The sequence below is a fragment of the Salvia hispanica genome, chromosome 5 (genome assembly GCF_023119035.1).
Source record: "Salvia hispanica cultivar TCC Black 2014 chromosome 5, UniMelb_Shisp_WGS_1.0, whole genome shotgun sequence".
NCBI lineage: Eukaryota > Viridiplantae > Streptophyta > Magnoliopsida > Lamiales > Lamiaceae > Salvia > Salvia hispanica.
Genome location: NC_062969.1, coordinates 33,813,688 through 33,825,923, shown reverse-complemented (window position 1 = coordinate 33,825,923; position 12,236 = coordinate 33,813,688). Strand labels below are relative to the sequence as shown.

General features: G+C 43.3%; 1 pseudogene; it reads right to left on the bottom strand.

Moving 5' to 3' along the window:
• Nucleotides 1-12,236, bottom strand: part of LOC125189897 — a 37,700-nt pseudogene extending 25,464 nt beyond the window's left edge.

The following is a 12,236-nucleotide window of genomic DNA, read 5'->3' as shown; positions in this document are numbered from 1 at the left end:
TTCGTATTTAGTTCAAAACTCATTGAACCGAACCCAAAGAAAAAAACTGAAACCGAAAAACTGAAAGCCGAACTTAAAAAATCGAGCAAAACCAAAAAAACTGAAAAAAATACATTAAGATATATATATGTGTGTGTGTGTGTAATTTATTTTATTTTATAGTATATACTACTCCCTCCGTTTCTTCATAGTTGAGGCAGAACTTTTCGGCACGGAGTTTTAGAAATGAATGTTGGGTGTGTTAAGTAAATAGATAAAAAAGTAAGAGAGAGGAAAATGTAGAGAGAATAAAGTATAAAGTGAATAAAGTAGAGAGAATAAAGTAAGAGGGAGTAAAGTAAGAGAGAGGAAAAAATTACCATATAAGAAAACGACTCAACTATGAAGAAACTTCCCGAAATGGTAAAATGACTCAACTATAAAGAAACATAGGGAGTAATACATAGGAGCATTAGGGTGACACCGTGTTTAAAGTGGCACCATAACACTAATCCTAGCCCTTAGATCTTTGAGATGGACGCCTAGGATTGAATTGATGAAATGAAGTTCGAATTGCAGTCTTATGTGTTGGATATTGCAGGCGTGGGTATTTTAATCAATTTCCAAAAATTTAAATCAGAAACGGATTTGGTAATATGTAATCGGCAAATACTAGTAGGGGTGAGCATTCGGGTTTCGGTTCGATTTTTTGCCAAAACCGAAAAACCAAATTTAGTTCAAAATCCAAACGGAACAGAACCGAAAAACCGAAAATCGAACTTCAAAAACCGAACAAAATCGAACAAACCAAAATTTTCTTAAAAAAACCGAAAAAACCAATAAAATGTAATATACATTAATATATTATATATAATATTTTATTTTATACTATATACTAATAGAATATAATATAGGGGAGTGTTATATTGCTAACTCATAACTTAATTACTAACTACAACTAAATAATAGCCATTAGATATTCAAATTAAGGGCTTAGATCATTAATCCCTAAATGTCAATACGATAAAAAAAACGTCAATAAGGCCATGGGATTAATTCTAAAAAATATCAATACGAGTATTAATGTCAATTAACTACATGTTTAGTTATAACTAATTTTTAAAAGAAATCCCAAAACTTTAAATTCATATAACATATATCAAATTAAATTTCATAAGGATTCCAATGATATCATACATGCATATGTTCCGACGTCAAAATTTGAAAAAAAATTCGAAAATTTTTAATTTTTTCGCACAAGCAAAAATATCAACATACTATATAAAATATGTCAATATAATACATGTAGAATGTCAATATAAGCAATGTGTTAACATTCTTAAAGCATTGTGTTCACATTCTTAAAGCATTGGACAGTGATGCGTTGGGCTGTACTTGAGGCCGCATTGGAAACATGTGTCTGCGGCCCTATGTTTCTGGTATTCCTCCTGAGACATGTTTCGGAACCGGTGATTGGGACGCTGCCCTGAGGACAACGCAAACGATGAGGCTAAGTCTGAATGTGGGAAAGTGGAATTGGGGGTACCAAAGTTGGGCACTACAGAGGAATTGGGCGAGTAGGATGCTGAATGTTGGGGTGGTTGAGAGTGTGCCCGTAGAGGGGGACTCAAATGCTATATAGAGGAACGGTGAGTGGAGAATGAAGAGCTTTCCTTATGTGATATGGTCTAGAAGCTAATGATGGTTAGTGAAAGCGTGTTCTTAAAAATACTGAAGAAAACCCTCGGTCAAAGAAATCCGCTAGACACTGGGTCTAGGAACTCAGAGAACCTTGAGCTACCTGTCATCGGGCACACAATCACTCCCTTAACTCCCTCTTCAAAAACCTTCAACCTGTTTAGCTAAAAGAGACTAGCACGTGGAAGTAGGGATCGATTCCACAGAGATGAATGTGCAAGTAAACATGTTCAAAGACTTGGGGACTATTTTTGTGTTGGTTGCTGCCACGCAATTTTAGGGTTGAGCTTTTTTTATCCTAGACTTGGTAATTGAAATGTGCTACTCTAACAACTAGATCTAGGCAGAAACTTAAAAACATGCATATAAACCGGAATAAGCGAGACAATTACTAGATCAAAGAACTATTTCCTAAATTAACCTAGACCTGAGAAAACAACTGAAGGTGGAGACCATTTTCTGAAAAGGTAGAGTACGGTTGAAAAGCTGCAAAATAACTAACTAAAGGACTAACTAACAGCGACATCATCTTCTCCAACATTTGGCATGAAACAACCAGTAAAAACAGAGCGAAAACGTAAATCGAAACGAAGCAGATGGAATTAAAAGTAACAAAACCGAAGAACAGTTAAAACTAAGGCAGATCTACGGCTACTAGATGAAGCAAAGTAAAAACGAAAGCAGAAAATCAAAGATCCATGCACAACTCAGTTCCCCTGTTCAGATCCACACTTCGGATGCTAAATCCACTTCGGATCCAAGCATCCGAGACAAACTCCGATCAAAATCATCTCCATAACTGCATATTCGCCGATTCGCCACAGATTAACAACAACAACCACATATCAACTCAGATTTCCCAGATCAAGTACACAAAACATCCAAAGCAGAGAATAACAATCAACCTCCGAAATAAAACCTCAAAACATAAAATCAACGTAAATCAACACAAAATCAACACCATCGTGACGTAAAATAAAATTCATAGATAAACGATAAGTAGCAAACGAGCAATCGACTTCGAAAACGGTGAAGTTCGACGGAAATCAAACGCAAAAGCTGAAAAGTAAACAATTGTATCTTCGCCCTCCTTGAGGACGGTGTTGCAACAGAATTTCCCGAAGATGAACCTCTAAACTACCCCAGAATCCCCATTTTTCCCAAGTGTGTGAGTGTGTGTGTGAGCTGAGAGCTAAATCATGTATATCTTGTGTGTTGCATGCTCCTCTTTATATAGGCATGGAAGTGGGTCCAGCAGGGGCTCTTTTGTGTGAATAGTCTTCTTTACCCTCAGATTTGGACTCCCTTCGTCTAGCCATTTTCTTCCTTGATTCTGCTCACTTTTCATCTCCTTCCTTCGCTGGTCCACTGCCTTAAGTTCTTCCTGGACCTAGCGAATTCCTTCACACACCTAGCTTAAAAATTGTGTTAGACCCAGTAATTGGAAATTTTTCATCACATAACCGATGCATGAAATTAGTCTTATCAAACTGCTCACACTTAAACCATACTTGTCCTCAAGTATAAAGACAAGAAAAAAGAAATAAGGCGAATTTCAACGCATGGTTATCCCCTGACCGACTCTCTAGACTCTATCTTAACACAGACTCCTAGACCTAGACACAAACTGGCACACAAAATAACAAACACTTAAAGAAAAACACATAAACACATATGCATGAACTAGCTTCAACTTTTAGGCAACCGTCCCCACAAGATTAAGGTCAATCCAACAGGCTGCACTTCTCCAAATTGGCCCCTTCCCTTCTTCTACCTAATCAATCTGTCAGTTCGTCAAGATAGCCTTTTACTTCCCCATTTGTTGGATTCACTCGATCACTCATTCCTCACAGGGATGTTAGGACCGAATTTCTCATAAGTTAATGCCATACCACTGAAGCGTCGGGTTATGAGAGTAAGGTTACTATTGCTTCCTGCCCTTAGACATATTTCTCCTGGACTTCGTCCAGCTTATACCTCCTCTTTTTTCTCTCCTTCTTTTTTTTTTTTTTTTTTTTTTTTTTCTGGACTTTGTCCAGCTTATTCCTCCATTTTTTTCTCTAGACTTCGTTCAGCTTATAACTAATTTCCTTTACATGGACTTCATCCAGCTTATACCTTTATAACCCAATTTCGCCCTATTTTTTCTCCTTCATGACTCTTCTCCCTAAGTATTCAGTGGCGGCCCAGTTTTACATATATTAGCTCAAAATTGTTTTTAGGCTTATAACTCGCTCTTATAGTGGGGCTTCACAACTAAGTCAGCTAAGGCATCTTCTATCGTTCTTACTTCATCCAGATTGACATCGGCTTATTAAAGGAAAAGGCTTCTAAGTTGAAATACATCATGTCTTCAAATTCTCTCACTAAGGAGATCATGCCGTATTATATTCACCAGCTCATGCGACATAAACAAAACCTAGACTTAACGACTCTTAACATTTAAAACACATACAAGCATTGACTCCCCTCTCCCTCCCACTTCACTCAAGCTTGTCCCCAAGCCATCGTCGTGAAGGGGGGAAACAGGGCAGGCAATCCAACATAAAACAAACAACATAACCAAATAAAACTTCTCACACTTAGACCGAGCATCGGGCTAAGTGGGAGAAGACACAATAAAACAGAAAATATAAACTTCTCACACTTAGACCAAGCATTGGGCTAAGTGGGATAAGGTAAACACATATAGCAATTATCAACAGAGACACAGACAATAACACAGACATAAAAAAAGACAACAATTACGCTAATACAGAAAATAAAAGTTACTTGGTCATGGGGGGGAAATTCACTTCTGGGTCTGGCCCCCTCGAGAGCCAGACTGGGGTGGGATACTGGGTCGGGTCATCTTCACCTTCTTCTTCGCCGGCAGCTCCGGCTCTTCCTCCTCCTTCTCTTGCTGATCGGACACTGGTTTCTTTAACGTCAGGGACTTTGATTTGGATGGGATTAACACTGGCTTGGACGCGGATGGGGTGACCACTGGCTTGAGCCGGTGTGGTGGTTGCTGGATGGAGGAACTGCCCTGGCCGGGCTGCTTGACCTCACCGCTGGATCCAGGAAGCGCCTTCTGCTGGGTCAGGGAGAGTGTCTTCTCCACCCATTTTGACATTGTCATCATCAGCTCCACGGCTTCTGCTGGGTCAGGGAGAGTGTCTTCCCCCGCAGCGCCTTTATCTCCTCCTGGGCCCCGCTCAATTCTTTCCGCATCCCACCGAGTTCCTTCATCATCTCCTTCCTCATCACTTGCATCTCCTTCTTCAACTCCTCAACCTCCTCACTGGGCACAACCTCCACAGCCTCCGACTCCGTCTTCACCTTATCTCCCACCTCGTAGAAGAAGGTTTCCTTGTTGAAGAAATATTCAACGCTAAATATCTCTGGGGGCTCACACATCACGACTAGAGGAGCGGTCTTGGCTATCTTCATGTTGATGTTCCGTTGGAGATAAGCGCCGAGGAGATGGCATGTGTACATATGTCGCGCGGGACTGCTTGTCATTTGATGGCATGCTTGGGCCAACCAGTAGTCGAGATGTACCTTCACACCTTTCGCAATACACCAGGTGAAGTAGAGGTCAGTGGTTGTCAGAGCTGAGTTCGCCGTTCCCATAAGATTATAGCTAATAAATGAGTGGGCGAATCGGAGGATGCGGTCTTCAATGTGGGAGGCTTTGGAGTAGCTGGATTTGAACGCCCCCGCATTAGAGTGGGTGACCAGCTCCCATGCTGCCTGTACTTTAAACCCTGGTGTGTTCTTCGGTGCCGACCATCCTCTCATTCCAGATGCCTTCATCATCATCGGCCTTGGCAAAACAACCTCATCCTCAAGGACCACTCCCTGATGCTCATCTCATGTTCTTCATTGAAAAGTCTGAATGTGATGGAGTCCGCGTCGAGGTCAGAAGTGTTCTTTAGTCGGAACGTTGAGAACAACTCTCGAGCTAAGTCCACCGGCACCTTTTTCTGGTTGTGCTTCAATAACCACTCAAATCCGATCGCGTAGATACACGAGCGGAACTTCTCATCGCATGCAATCATCTTAAGTTCTTTGGAGCTGTACTGCTTCCCTGATTTTGCCATCTTCCCTGTGTTGCATCTCTCCTTGTATGTGGCGGCCCTTTTCTGATCATCAAAGCGTCTCATTGACTCCAGCAGTTCCCTAGTTAGCCAAACCTCCGGGCACTCATAGTTAAACTCCCCATCAGATTCTTCGGGTTCGGAATCGGACCCTGGAGTAGGCTCGGCTCGTTCCTCGGTGGAGGAAACTTCGGTCAGTGGGGAAAGTGGCTCCTCAACCTCCTTGACGGAGGGAGTTTTCCTTGACCGGTTTGACTGGGTCGCAGCTGCTTGCTTCCCTTTCCTTGGCCAGGCGGCTATCCTCCGCCTCATCAACTGCTGCCCCTCGGGCTGGGAACTCTTCTTTCTCAGAATAGGCCAAGTCGTTGATAAGTCGTATTCTGAGCCTTGGTTACTGGTCAGTATGTCGTGAAATGCATGTATTATCTGCAAAACAGTTTGCTCAAGTGTGCGGGATTAAAGGATCCAAGTCAGTAGGAGACGACTCGGGCGACGCAAGTGAAAAGGGCGCTAGAAGGGTGCAATACTGACCAGGATGCATGCCAGAGAAAAGGCTCGAGATGGAGAGGAAGGATAGCTGGGATGATCATTAACAAGGGCATAAAAGTCAAAACTTAAAGGAAGCCTACCCTAAAAGCAAGGGCAAGCCTCCCTATAAAAGAAGCCACTTGGAGAGAGAGAAGTACACGCTTGAGAGTTCGACCTTTAGTTCTCGGTTCAAAGATACACTTGTAGAATTCTCTCAAGAAGATCAGTTCCTTCAGCATTGTCAAATCTCTCGTTCCTCGCCACAACCATGGTCACTTGACGTCCAAGAGTCTGCCGGAGAAGTCATCGATCCACCGTTCCAGCTAGTTATCGTAGTAGTATAGTAGTATCATCTCCCGAAGTGGCCAAACAATCGTTACTTTGCTTTCTAGTTTAATTCTTACTTGTTTTCGTCGTTGATTTTGTTGCAAACACTCATCGTTGTTGCCTTTTGAAATACTTTGTGAAGTTCCAACGCTTAAATTATGAAGTTTCTATTTCGTATGTCGCTTTGTTTCGAGTTTGCTTCATTCTGCCTAGGGAAATTAGATCTAGTAGTTGCTTTTAATTTCTAAGTGTTTTCTTATCTGGAGTTGTCGAATTGAAGTTGTAGTTATGTTTAGTCAAATTTCCGTGCGTGAGTTTCTTTTCTGCGCCGTGATTACCACCTTGCATGTCAGTCAGTAGAAGTAAAATTGCAGTTTCATCGTTTGTTCTAAGTTGAGCATTTTAATCAATGGATCTTGAGTTTGAGGTTATGAATCTGAATTTAGTTATGGTGTTTGTGTTCATATGATTTTTGTCAATACTTGGTGAAGAAGAAAACGTCAAAATCAACTTTAGTTTGGACCACTTTTACTTTTAAGTTACTTTTGCTTTTGTTCCCTACTTTTCAGTTGTACTATCCAGACCTGTCAGAGAGCCCCCAACCACCAGATTAACTGTCTACTTTCCATATGCCTCTGAGACACCTTGTCCCCTATTTTCACGAACACCACCACATGCCTATTATTTTCACGCCTACTAGTCAATAGAGTACCACCTTTATTTCTTGCCTAGTTAAAATCTCAACCCAAATGTGGTAGCTAACCAAAAACACCCAGGAAAGTCACCGCAGTTATCAAAACGTGTCCATCCTCGTGGGATTCGACCCTTACCTCCATTATACTAATCAGTAGAAGTGGGTTGAGGAAACTTGTTTGAAGCCAAGTCCCGGTTGTTGTACCAACTACTCAGCTGGGTCAGGAATCTCTTCCTGATCAGTTGGATACAAACCAATTTACATACGAAAACCCGAGGAATGTACCTGAACAGATGCTTCAGTCGTCCACTTCGTCTAGTAAACTCCTCATGTCCCTCCGCCTCTCTGTTTTTTTGTCAATCCTTGGTTCGTCTTCGTCCTGGTCATCCACCAGGTCCACAATCAAATCTTGCCCTTCTTCGACGGGCTCTGGTACTCCAGTATCGTCTGGGTTCGTCTCCCCTAAAGGCTCCTTTGGGGTTTCCCCCATATCATCCACCATTGGGGTCCCCCCCTCAATATAAACAGGGGTTTCCCCCTTGACATCACTCGGGGTTGCCCCCTCCTCCATTGGCTCAAGGGTCGTTCCCCTAAAATCTTTCGGGGTCTCATCCCTGGTCTCCATTGGGGTCTCCCCCTCAGCAAACTTTTCCAGAAGAGGGGTTTCCCCCTCAGCAAACTCTACTAGAAGAGGGGTTTCCCCCTCAGCAAACTTCTCTAGAACAGGGGTTTCCCCCTTTTTCTCACCCTCGGAGTTAGAGTTTTCACTTCCTTGTCCCTCGGACTCCACCTTCTCATCATCATCTTTCAGCCCACCATCTGCCGCCAGTTCCCCCGTCGCCTCTTTCTTGTCCGTCTCCAGTGGACTTGTGCTTGGAGCGGTTTCCGCCCGTTGAAGACCAGAGTCCGGTGTTCCGGTTGAAGCTTGAGGACTTTCGTCGTGGGGCACTGCGGTTTGAGCCGTCGAATCAACATGGATTGTCGGCGGTGGTGCGGCAGCCGCGGATGTCATCAGGCTGGCTGAGAATAGGGCGTAGACCTCCTTCGCTTTCTCGACGCTCCCCAATTTTTGCGTCAATTCTGCCAGAAGAACCGCGTCGTATGGGTTCTGTACGGTTTCCGATCCTGTGGCTGACACTTCCGGCCGTGAACTCCTTGTGGTGTGAGTTGGATCCATCACTGTTATCTGTTATCTGTAATCTGAAATCAAAAAAAACTTGGTAGAAATCGGGTTAGGGTTTGCAATTCTTGAGAGAGAAACAAAGTAGAGAGAAGGGAGAGAATCTACGGTTCATCGTTTGGGATTATTGGAGAGAGAAACTGGCGGTTAGCCTTTTTGGTGAAAAGATGGTGCGGTTGCAGGCGTGATGTAAGCAACTGTACACCTTCCATAAATATCGGCTAATTTTGAAATTCAAATTTTCCCCATCCCCCCCTAAACTTCCTTCTCTAGACTTCCTTCCCCTAGCTAATATCCCTGACCACGACTTTACACATATATAAAAAGGAAACACCAGACTCCCAGGTCGAGGATAAAATACAAGACAAACGATTTTCCTATGGAGTCTGGTGCTTCGAAATTTTTTTTGGAAGATTTAGATTTTCTCTTTTTTTTTTGGATTTTTACTTATTTACATAACGCAATTAAACTATTTACACAATCTGTTGGAGTATTCCCAAGATCCCCTGGTTCAGTGTATATATTAAAAGAATGTAACCCAATTTACCTGACCCAGAAATTCATCGAGAACACTTCCTTGTCCATCTAGGTAATAATAGGGAGTGCGCGTAGTGGTACTTCCTCCACTACACACAACTCAGAATTATCCCTATAGACCTTTACTCTATGACCATTAACAAGGAAAGGGATAGAGTTAGAGGCACTTCCCTGGATCTCTACAGCTCCATTTAGAGGCCGACAATGGTATATGGACCGATCCACTTAGACTTCAACTTTCCTGGCATAAGCTTGAGCCGCGATTGGAAAAGGAGCACCTTCTGTCCCACATGGAGTTCCTTAACTCAAAGATTCTTTTCATGCCATAACTTTGTCCTTTCCTTATACCACATGGCAGACTCATAAGACTCCAGCCTTAGTTCCTCCAGCTCTTGTAACTGTAATTTCCTTTCCTCTTCACAAGCCGAAGGCTTCATACTCATCTCCTTGACTGCCCAGTACGCCTTGTGCTCTATACCCACGGGCAGGTGGCACATTTTGCCAAACACCAGCCTATAAGGCGACATTCCGATAGGAGTCTTGAAAGCAGTTCTGTAGGCCCATAATGCATCACCGAGCCTCTTACTCCAGTCTTTCCTCGAGGGATTGACTGTCTTCTCCAGTATTGCCTTGATCTCTCGATTAGAAATTTCTGCTTGGCCGTTAGACTGAGGGTGGTAGGGGGTAGATACCCTATGGTGCACACCATATTTCCTCATCAGAGCCTCGATGGTGCGATTACAAAAATGTGTTCCCTGGTCCGAGACGATGGCTCGAGGAACTCCGTATCTGTTGAAGATATTGGCCTTCAGAAACTTTGCTATCTCCTTCGATTCACATGTCGTGGTGGCCTTGGCTTCTATCCATTTAGACATATAGTCTACTGCGACCAATATATATGTGTTCCCATAGGATGATGGAAACGGTCCCATGTAGTCAATCCCCCACACGTCGAAGATTTCGCAGACAATCACCGGGACCTGGGGCATCTCATCCCTCCTTGAAATTCCCCCTGTCTGTTGGCACCTTTCGCAACACTGAAAAAACTAGAAGGCATCTTTATTAAGCGTCGGCCAGTAGAACCCACTATCCAATACTTTCCTCGTTGTTTTCCTTGGTCCAAAGTGACCTCCACACGCCAAGGTGTGGCAATGATTTAGCACATCTCTTTGTTCCCATTCGGGAATACATCGTCTGATAACTTGATCTGAGCACATCTTCCATAAGTAAGGATCATCCCAAAAGTAATATTTGGCTTCACTTTTGATTTTCATCTTCTGGGCTCGGGAAATTTCTTCTGAACTTGGCACCTCTCCCTTGACCAAGTAGTTTGCTAAATCAGCGAACCATGGTTCTGCACTTAGTGTTCGCTTCCCCTTGTCAGATTCTCCTAGACCAGTTAATGCCAAAACTGCCTCCCAACTGATCGGTCTAGGGAATTCCCCTATATAATACAAATGTTTTTCAGGAAAAGCATCGAGTATGGCCTCTTCCATTTCCCCTTGAAAAATTCTACTCAAGTGATCGGCTACTCTGTTTTCTGTTCCCTTTTTGTCTCTCACTTCCCAATCAAACTCTTGCAAAATCAATACCCAACGGATTAACCTTGGCTTAGACTCCTTCTTTGCCAGTAAGTACTTTATCGCTGCGTGATATATGAAAACAATAACCCTCGACCCAAGCAGATAGGGTCGGAACTTCTCGAATGAGTACACAACAGCCAACATTTCCTTCTCCGTGGTATCATAGTTCTTCTGAACTTGATTTAGAGTCTTGGATGCATAGAAGATCACATAACTTTTCCCTTCTATCTTTTGACCAAGGATAGCTCCTACAGCAAAGTCACTAGCGTCGCACATTATCTCAAAAGGGTGATTCCAGTCTGGCGCTCTGATTATTGGTGCTGACACGAGTTTTTCCTTGAGCAGTTGAAAAGCTTGCTTGCATCGTTCATCAAAGACGAATTCCACATCATTGTGCAACAGATGGGTGAGCGGTTGCGCAATTTTTGCGAAATCCCTGATAAACCTCCTGTAAAACCCCGCGTGACCCAGGAAGCCTCTAACTTCTTTTTGGTTTGTGGGGTAAGGTAACTTCGATATCACATCCACCTTCGCCTTGTCCACCTGTATCCATCTTTCAGAAACCACGTGACCCAGGATAATACCTTCAGTCACCATGAAGTGGGATTTTTCGAAATTCAAAACCAGATGCTTCTCTTGGCATCTTTTCAATACTAGGTCAAAGTTGGCCAAACAAGTGTCGAATGAATTTCCGTATACGGTAAAATCATCCATGAATATCTCAATGCATACCTTAAGCAAATCCGAAAAAATACTCATCATACACCGCTGGAACGTTCCAGGTGCGTTACACAACCCAAACGGCATTCTTCGGTATGCATACGTACCGAAAGGGCACGTGAACGTGGTCTTCCCCTGATCCTCTGGGTTAACGTAGATCTGGAAATAGCCACTGTATCCATCAAGGAAACAAAAATACTGTTTGCTAGCTAACCTTTCTAACATCTGGTCAATGAAAGGTAGGGGGAAGTGATCCTTCTTCGTGGCCTCATTCAGCTTCCTATAGTCGATGCACATCCTCCACCCAGTCACCAGCCTAGTGGGCACCAACTCGTTCTTTTCATTCTTGACAACTTGTATTCCAGACTTTTTAAGCACCATATGGACAGGACTGACCCACTCATTATCCGGGATGGAGTAGATGATCCCTAGAGAGAGCAGTTTCAACACCTCCTTCAAAACTTCCTCCCGCATGTTCGGATTCGTTGTGCGTCTCGGTGAGCCTTCACACCCTCCTCTAATTGGATGTGATGCATGCAGAGATCAGGGCTGATTCCTACTAAATTGGAGAGGGTCCATCCTATTTCTTTCTTGTTCCGCTTGATTACTTCCAATAATTCCTTCTCCTGCTCCTTGGTCAAGTTACTGTTGACTATCACTGGGAATGCCTCATTCTCTTCCAAGTAAGCATACTTGAGACCTGGTGGGAGTGTCTTTAGTTCCTTCTTGGTGTCGTTCGTCTCCTGGGGCAAGGGATTTTTTTCTGCAATATCAGTGAATGTCTCCTTCCCAGACCCAGGAGAATTCTCCAGACTGGCCACATGGGCCGATCCCCTTAATCTAGCTGACTCGGGATTTTTGCAAAACTCCATGATGGCTTCTGTTAGTTCCTCATCTGTCAATTCCAT